The sequence below is a fragment of the Microtus ochrogaster genome, linkage group LG4 (genome assembly GCF_000317375.1).
Source record: "Microtus ochrogaster isolate Prairie Vole_2 linkage group LG4, MicOch1.0, whole genome shotgun sequence".
Lineage (NCBI taxonomy): Eukaryota > Metazoa > Chordata > Mammalia > Rodentia > Cricetidae > Microtus > Microtus ochrogaster.
Genome location: NC_022030.1, coordinates 30,479,554 through 30,488,472, shown reverse-complemented (window position 1 = coordinate 30,488,472; position 8,919 = coordinate 30,479,554).

The following is an 8,919-nucleotide window of genomic DNA, read 5'->3' as shown; positions in this document are numbered from 1 at the left end:
TAGAGAGAGAGAGAGAGAGAGAGAGAGAGAGAGAGAGACTGGGCCATGCTATGTACCCAACCTGTAACTGTTTCTCCAGCAAAACAGCGGGAGCAGTCAATTTACCCCCACCCACATCCCAGGTTGACATATGCCTGGCAACAAAGGTCCATATACTCAGGAATGTCTTGGGTCTCATGTTAGGGCTTGTGATAAATTGACTGGTGGAACTGAGGTTCAATCTCCCACTAACTGATACTTCCCGGTAGAGATGATGAATGGTACAATTTGGTGGTTGAGGGTCATCTATCTGCCCTGATGGTTCTTGGGGCTCCACAGTGCGGTACCCCCTATTGTTTGGTTGGCCCAGGACTGGCTCCAGAGGATGTTTCTCCAGTTTTCCCAGAGGTCGTCCATGAATATTTGCTTTTGAGTAACATTCAATATCCCAGTGGGTTCTTCTCTGACATCTCAGGAATAGGGCTGTGTGGACCATTCAGGAGAAACAAGGCTCTGCTTCTCTTTTAATTCTTGTGGTGGCTCTCATTGGCAAAATGTCCTGTTTCTTCACGTGTCTAACAGGTACCATTTGTTCCTTCAGAGCATACAATTTCCTTAAGGGTAGTTGAGACAGCCACTAACCTTGACAGTGGCTGGGACATATAATGTTATACAATCTAATCATCTTTTGTACATTCAAGCCTTTATAGAAACTCCTGAGAGCCTCTTTACAAGTCTTGTTAGCATTTTCCGAAGTCAATTGTTTCATAAGCATCTTTTCTGCTTCAGGGTCATTTATAAGAGCTGGGCTGTAACATCTGTGTAACTCTTCTAGGTCCTGGTGACTATCAGTCAGTGACAAGGCCTTTTTCTTTTAGTGAGCAACTGTCGCCGTGCCCTTAACACAGCTATACTAATTTGTTGGTAGGCCTGTGTGATCTGTAATTTAGTGGTAAGGTGGTATTGTAATTGGTACCTAGAAACATGTCTGGAGCTGTAGAAATTCCACGGTGTAGAAATGATGCTGCTTCTCGAAATGACACAGTGCTATAAACTCAATTTTTAATAGCAGGTAAAGTCCTAGGTTGATGTAAACTTCTGCCATGCTCAACTACTCAGGGGGAAGCCAGGGAATGTTACTGAGGACACTCTGAACAAGTGCTTAGCGAAAGGAGCAATAGCCCCGGAGAGCATAGACACAGAGCAGAGATGGTTTGATCTTAAGGATTAGAAAGACAGTCTCAGGATGATGCAGCGCTCCCCCAGGGGATTTAGTTCAACTGTGGGTAAGCTGTCTTACCAACAGTATTTTCCCCCTAATTTCTCATAAGGGAGATCCACTGGAAGGAGGGAGACCACTGTCCCTTGAGTCTGTCCATGGCCCAGTCTCAAGGAACAATATTGTCATGGGTTGGTAGCTTTGTCCTCCTAAACATTCTCTTTAGTATTGGCCTTTGCAGTGTCAGGCAAATTGGGACAAGCTTGACCTGAATCTGTGGCTGTCTCTCAGGACGAAGTGGCCAATTCTTTGTCATCTGAGGGGAAAGATGTTTGGGATCCATCTGACAAAGTCTGCTCTCCTGTGGGATAGGGCCTCTGCATCCATGGATTACTAAATAAGGCTCAATAAACTGAAAGTGAAAACAGGAATATGTTTAAGGTTTTTTTCCCCATAAGCACCCTGCCTCTCATCCTCTTCTCTCCCCAGTGGCTAAATGCCTGCCTCTTGTTGTAGAATATTATTTTAGGATATGTTATATTAGGATATGCTGAGGAATATTTGTTTAATGATGCAAAGATGTATTGTATTCTTTTATGTTGTATTTGTTTAACCCTGTGAAGTTGTGTTCCTGTGCCTGCCTAATACAGGCACAATTATATTATTGGTCTAATAAAGAGCTGAATGGCCAATTGCTAGTCAGGAAAGGGATGGGGGGACTGACAGGCAGAGAGAATATATAGAAGAACAAAGAGAGAGAGAGAGGTGTGAGGTGAGAGGAAAGGAGGATGCCAGGGGTCAGCCACACAACAACACAGCCAACCACAGAATAAAAAAGAAAAGAAAGAGATAGAAGGAAAACCCTGAAGTAGATGAGATAATTTAAGTTAATAAAAGCAATCTAGAAATAAGTCAAGCTAAGGCCAAGCAGTCATAAGTAAGAGTAAGTTTCCTTGTATTTATTTGGGAACTGGCTGGTGGGTCTCCAAAGAACAAAGGGTAAAAACAAACAAACAAATCCAATGACTATCCCTTCTGGAAACCAGTATGTCTCATGAACATAATCTAAGAGTTGATTGAGCTGTAATGTTTTACTCTGCACCCATAGTTTCTCTAAATCTCTCACACTGACATATGATGGCCTATCTCTAGATTCTGTTTGTCTGATGTTCCTGACACCCACGGACCAAGATGTGCTTCCCCATGCTTGTATTTGATTCTCTGTTCTTCTTTCTTTCTCTGCTTTGGTCCCTCCCTTTCCATTTCTTTCTTTTTTTTCCTTTAATTCTTTTACTATCTAAGAGTGCTTCTCTTGGGCTTGCTCCCCCCATCCGATGGATGAAAACTCCCCACTGCCAATACCCACATCCTTATCCCTGTTCTGGTGTCACTTGCTACATCCAGTGTGGCTCCCAAAATGGACCTGACTGGGGCAGTATGAACATGAAGGAAAGATGAACACACTTATACCTGAGAGCACAGAAAACTTGAGGTCAGGTGGACTGAGTCCCCTGATGGAGAAACTGTAGCACTGGTGAGCTCAGTGTGCACCACACACAGCTGAACAGGGAGGCAGTGTTATTGCTTAAAGCTGAACAAGGAGACCAGGTTGGCTCATGTCTGGAGGAGCGGCTTCAGTAGGGAGCAGTCTTAAAGTCATAAGTATGCAGGGGAGGGAAGCTATGGTAGACATTTACTGTACACACTAAAAACTTGGGCACAAGGACCAGATAAAGGCTCTACCATCTCTCTGAGCTTCATTTCTGAGGGAAGGTTTTGCCATCTCTCCAAGTCTCATACCTAGACAAAAGGCTTTGCTATTTTCCCATGGATATGAAGTGAGGGTTCATTACATGATCAGCTCATGTCAACAGCACTCATTCACTTAGCACCTCACGTACTTAGTGTTTCCTTCCTGATCAGTAATACCTTTATGACTCCAGTTGGTCCTTAGTACAACATAGTTTGGCATGTAACTTCAGATAAAGGATTTTCTAATTCGAATTTACTAATTTTTAATATATCATTATATGCATCAATAAGAGAGCTACTACAGATTGAAAAATGCACATATTACAATTTGGAATATGACAGGTTTGCCCTGGTCTTATAACCCTGGATCTAACTATTCTCTCATAATCATCTTCCCCTGGGATTTTCTAATTACAAGACCTTGCCATTCATATATATATTCAAATGTTCTCCAAAAATATTTCCTGCATTCCAGAACCACTTGGGAAATAGGCACCTATGCATGTGTGTGGGAAATTTTCTGGACTGTATTAATCGAGGTGGCAATGCTGACTATTGTGGGTAGCACTATTCCCTTGCTGGGATCCTGAACTGTGTAAAGTGGGAAAGGAAACAGAGCAGCAACATTGAATACATTACACTCCTCTTCCCAACTGTGATGGGTTGTGAACAGCAGACTAAACTGTCTATTGCTTTGACTTTGGTGTCCTGGTGGTTCACCCTTGAACTGTGCACTAGAATAAACCCTTTCCATCCTTAAGTTGTCTTTGTCAAGCATTTCATCACACCAGCAGGAAGAGAAACCAAAATAAGCACCTATTGCTATTTTATTCTCTTTTGTCTTTCTTGTGTCTGATGTTTATACAGTGTACTTCCCAGTTAGGCTCTAACTACCACTTAAGAACACCCTCATCTTTCTCAATGACTCTTCTTGTACAGTTTTCACTTGACATAGAAGAAACATTCAGTGAGTGTTTGTTGATGTTGAACACATGACTGTCTTCATATCAAATCGGGTGTAGTTAGGATACTGCTACCACACTCTCTCAAATAACATTTATCATTAACTTGATTTTCTGTGGTTATGTTGTTATGTTGACTTCATGTTTGTAGAAGTTAGGTAGTGAAATCTCTCTCTCTCTTTCCCTTTCTCTGTCTGTCTCTCTCTGTCTTTCTGTCTCTGTCTCTCTGTCTCTCTGTCTCTCTGTCTCTCTCTGTTCCTTGTCTGATGAAGCAATTTAAGGGACAAACAACTGTTTGTGCTATATAAAAAAAGTAGAGAATTTATTGAGCGCACTAAATATAAATGCACAGGGAAGGGTCAGAAAAGGTCTAGCAGGGACTTAGTGTTTCTTTTTGCTCCACCCTTTCTAAAGAGGCCCTCTGCAAAGGAAATGTGACTGAAGTCTCTTTCATAGAAGCATGGCCTCGGAGGTTGATCATTTTTAGTTAATTGTTAGAAGTCAGTCAAGTGGCGATCTTCTGGCTGAAGCAGTTAAGGGGGCATGACTCCACAAATCTTTGTCACTTTGCGATTGCAGTCTGGAAGCATATTAAGATAAAGGTACAAGGATAGAGGAATGGCCTTCACCCTTGGAAGACAGGTATCAGGGAATGCTGGCAGCTCTTCAAGAGATTTGTGTGAGCAAGAAATAAAGCTTTGGAGAATAAGCCGTGAAGGCAGGTTTAACTTAGCCCCACACTGTGCACAGGATAGTCTCTCAGCAGTACAGAACACAGCAATGAGATGACCTCTGAACTAAGTTTTAAAGGGCCAGTAACAGTACAGGGCACCTCTGTAGAATCTGGTCATTAAAACAAAATAGGAAAAGTAAGTCGAATACGCTACATGGTAAGGGGTTAGTAGCAGAGTGTGCTAGTGTCAGATGTAGGAGAAAAACACACTAAAACATCTTGACCTAAAGTTAAATTCAGGAGTCCTGGCTGGACAAGGGATGACAGGGCTCACTCAGCACTTCCCAGCTTCTCTGCATTAAGGCCTCTCCTGCTCCCTCTGCTCTTGCAAACACCTTCGCCTTTACTGAAAATGACAGCATGTAATAGCAGTCAGTGGAGATGACCAGAATAAAGCATTTTACCCTTTGCAGTGTGTAACATCCAGAAGCGCCCTTAATCTTTAAATGCACTCATTTTATGGTTTTTATGGGTACCAAGCCACTTTTGTTCATTTTAATGGTGATTTCATCTGTCTTATGATGTTCCAAAACAATTTTCAGTTTTTCACTCTCGGAAGTACATGGAAATGACTGTATTTTTCACACACACACACACACACATCAATTTAGTTTATGCATTTAGGTCCCAAACATCACTTTATTTTTATTTACAGATCATCTCTCTATGTGTGCTGTATGAGTTATGTTTTATGAAGCAACAACCATGATGTGAGGAGAAATTTGTCTGATCAGAGATAGAATTACCATCGCTTGAGAGAGCAGCATTCTTTCTGTGTACTAGAGTTAATTGATGCAGTAATTTTATCACCAAGCTGCCGCTCACATTCCGTGTATAAGTCACTTACACTTGATCTATTTTTTTTTTCATTTTTAGAACGTCTAGGTTGATGAGCATTTAAATGGATTTGTCGCATTTTAAAATGTCCTCAAAACTGACTCTGGCATGACATCCATCAGATTCTGTATTCAATTTTAGTTCAGTTATTTTTGAAGCCTTCAGATGAAAAAAAAATCTACATTTAATATTCTGCAACAGGTTGTTCCATCACCTTGCCAAAGCCCAGAGGAGCGCAACATATTTTTCTTTCTTTCTTTTTTTTTTTTTTTTTTTTTGAATTTCAGTATTCTTTTTTTTTTCCTCGGGATATTTTTGACCCTAGATACTTTTTCCTTTAAATTTGATGGAGCTGTGATCATGGCTCTGACCTCTAGCCTTGAAAGAAGCCGAGTTATGCCTCTCAGGAGTGATGCCTCAGGCACTTTGCAAGTCGGGCAGGCAGGGATTATTTCCCAGGCTGTGAAGTGATGACCTTCTACTGAGAGTGAATGTCTGCAGTGCACGTAAATTCTCTCAGCCATGATTGAGAGCCTTAGGTTTGTTACCTGCTCTATGAATCAGAGTCAGTTCTTTCTCTACTGAGGATGGGTAATTTAGTGCTGTATTTAAAGCCACACATTATATGCTCACAGGTGGGTTAATTTACTGTCGCGGGCGATTGTATTCTGTTTTTGTGCCCGATATAAGGTTACTTCGGTTGTAAATTTAGAATTTTGGAATAAATGGCTAGAATGAAGTGCCCGTGATCCGGGGACACCTTACATATTATTTATAAACAAAATGTTCTGTCCTGCTCTTCCAGCTGTCCACAGCTTCCCTGATTTTATATCACAGAGAGGATTTCTGGTGCCTCCTCAGCTGTCATTACAACAATAATATGTTGCTGATTGCTAAGATATTTTCAGAATACATTAAAAAGAGGAATAACATTTAGAGTGATTAGTAAACACTTTTTGAATCTGTAAGAGAACATTTGTTGTTATTCTCTGAAGAGAGCTGTCAATCTGAACTCAATTCATTTACAGAGTTTTGAAAAAAACAATATTCTATTTCTTTTCCTAAGGAATATAGTTATTCCAAAAGCCATGCAAACATGTTGATAAGTACATCTCTCTATGCATGCATATAATACATATACACAAATATACACACATATAGGTAGATGATGATGGATGGATGATAAATAAAATGGATTTTTCAGCATTTTCTAATGATTTTTAATGCTGGGGTCAAAATGTTTTATCTATTTTAAGTTCTCAGGAAAGATTCTTGAGAATATATTTATTGTCAATATACTCTTTAGCTAGTTCCAATATAAATCCACCTGGCAGGACTGTGGGAAAGCTGGCTTGTTACGGAAGGTCATGTGAAATACTCAAAAAGCCAGGATGAAGAATGATTGCCTGTTTAAAAAGTGCTGGTAGTGACAGCTCATAGCATATTCCATTTTGTCTTAGTTCAAAAGTTGTCTGCTGTGGGTAAAAATACCTCCGAGTTAAATCACACAGAGCTCTTGTGGAGGCAGGCCTCCAGTGTGGTGCTGCCTATAAAGGATCAGACTCGTTGACCTGCAGTAAAATTTAGACTATGACTCGTTCGTTCATTGAAAAACCCATAAGAAATTCTTAAAATATTGGTGGTGAGGAGAACCTGAAGGAAGGCAAAAATGGATCAGATTCAGCTACCAAATCTTTTCCTTTTTCAGAATTTAAACTTAGTGAAGACCAGCTATACCAAATATCTCTGATTTGTTAAAAGCGTATTTAACCTCTGCTGGATAAAGCGTGAGTTACCTACATTGTTTCTTGGCATTCTTTTTTACTCATTATCTTATTTTCTTAGCAATGGAAATTTGATGCACTAAGAGACACATTCACTTGCAAACCCCTGACCTATAGAACCTGTCAAGCACAGAGGTAAAGAGACGCAGGACCACTTTTGCCCATTCTTCAGGGTGATGCAGGAGTAATGGGATTCCAGACTTTACTGTATGTTAGCCAGTAGCCTCCCCTTCTCCTTCACATGACCTCTGCCTCCCTCCTCTTTTCCATGATCAAGTTTTAATTTCACTTACAGGGGAAACACAGCTATCATAATATGGTCAGGTAGGTATAAAATCATAGCAATCTTCCCATTGTGTTTTTATGATCCCAAGTATAATAGTATATTATAACTTGACTGTAAGCTTATGTTTTGGAAGGATGTGGAATTATCTAGAACCAGAGTGTTGAAAGTCAGCCTGATTTATACTTTAAAACCGCTCATCATCACTCTTACCTTATCCTTGTCACTTTGACTGGGCCCAACGCTTCCTTAAGGATGTTTCTTGGGGATTGCTGTACTGGCTTTGTAGCAGTTTATGGATCCCATAATTTACCTGCCAGAATAGAGCCAAATGGTATTTTAAAATCTACATGTTCTCCAGTTTTCTATAATGTTTAATTATTATTCATTGAGCTCAAGAGAACACACAGAAAGTCCTTCATTTTTGATAATTACAATGCGTCACTAAGATATATATTTATATTACTTACACAGTATGTACATATAAAGGTTTGTAATGCTAAAATATTATGTATAATTCTATTCTGTTTATGGAATTTAAAAGTGGGGTGGTAAGAATTGTTTTAACAAAATTATTTTATTGTTTATTTAACAACAGTTATTTTAGCAATGATTATTTTTTGAACGCTCCTCTGTCTTGTGTACTTCTAGTTCCGTTTTTCTATAGCTTTGACAAACTTGCTTGCTTTGTATCAGAGACTCAATTGTGTAACACAGAAACCATCATACCTCAGCTTATATTTCTTTTGTTAGAAATACCTAACTCTCTGCTCTCTCCTCTCTTACATGTACCAATTTCTTGCGTATGTTTCACTTTTTATATACAAGACTAAGCCACGTGTTAGCATCTCAGTAAAACATCTATATCCTGCTGTCTGCTTTTACCAAAACCTTTATAAACTAACATTTCCTTATAGCATATATCTTTCTTCATACCTTTCCAAATTAGTTCTTCGAGAGTACTGTAAAAACATCTTTTGATCATGTTTATCTCTCTTTCACAGCTTTCCCAAGATTTACCCCTCTCTCCTACCCATCTTACTTTGTGTGCTTTAAAACATTTTAACCACCTAGACCAATTTGTGCTTCTTAAATAGTCTGTGAATTTGTGGTCTTCCCCTGAAGTATGGTCAACATGCCAGAGGTTACATTCTTAAAGAAAATTGTCTTTCCCTCACATAGCAGCTAAAAATTGATGACAGCTCCATGGCTAGGGATAGGACTTTGTAAGCCTGTCCCATAGCTATGTGGGAACGATCACATCTCCTGTGGTACCTGCAAGATTAGGAATGCCTTTGAAAAACAGCTATCTTTTCATTATAGCCTCCACAGTGTGTCAGGTCAGGAGGAAAGAAAGAGGAGGAAAACAG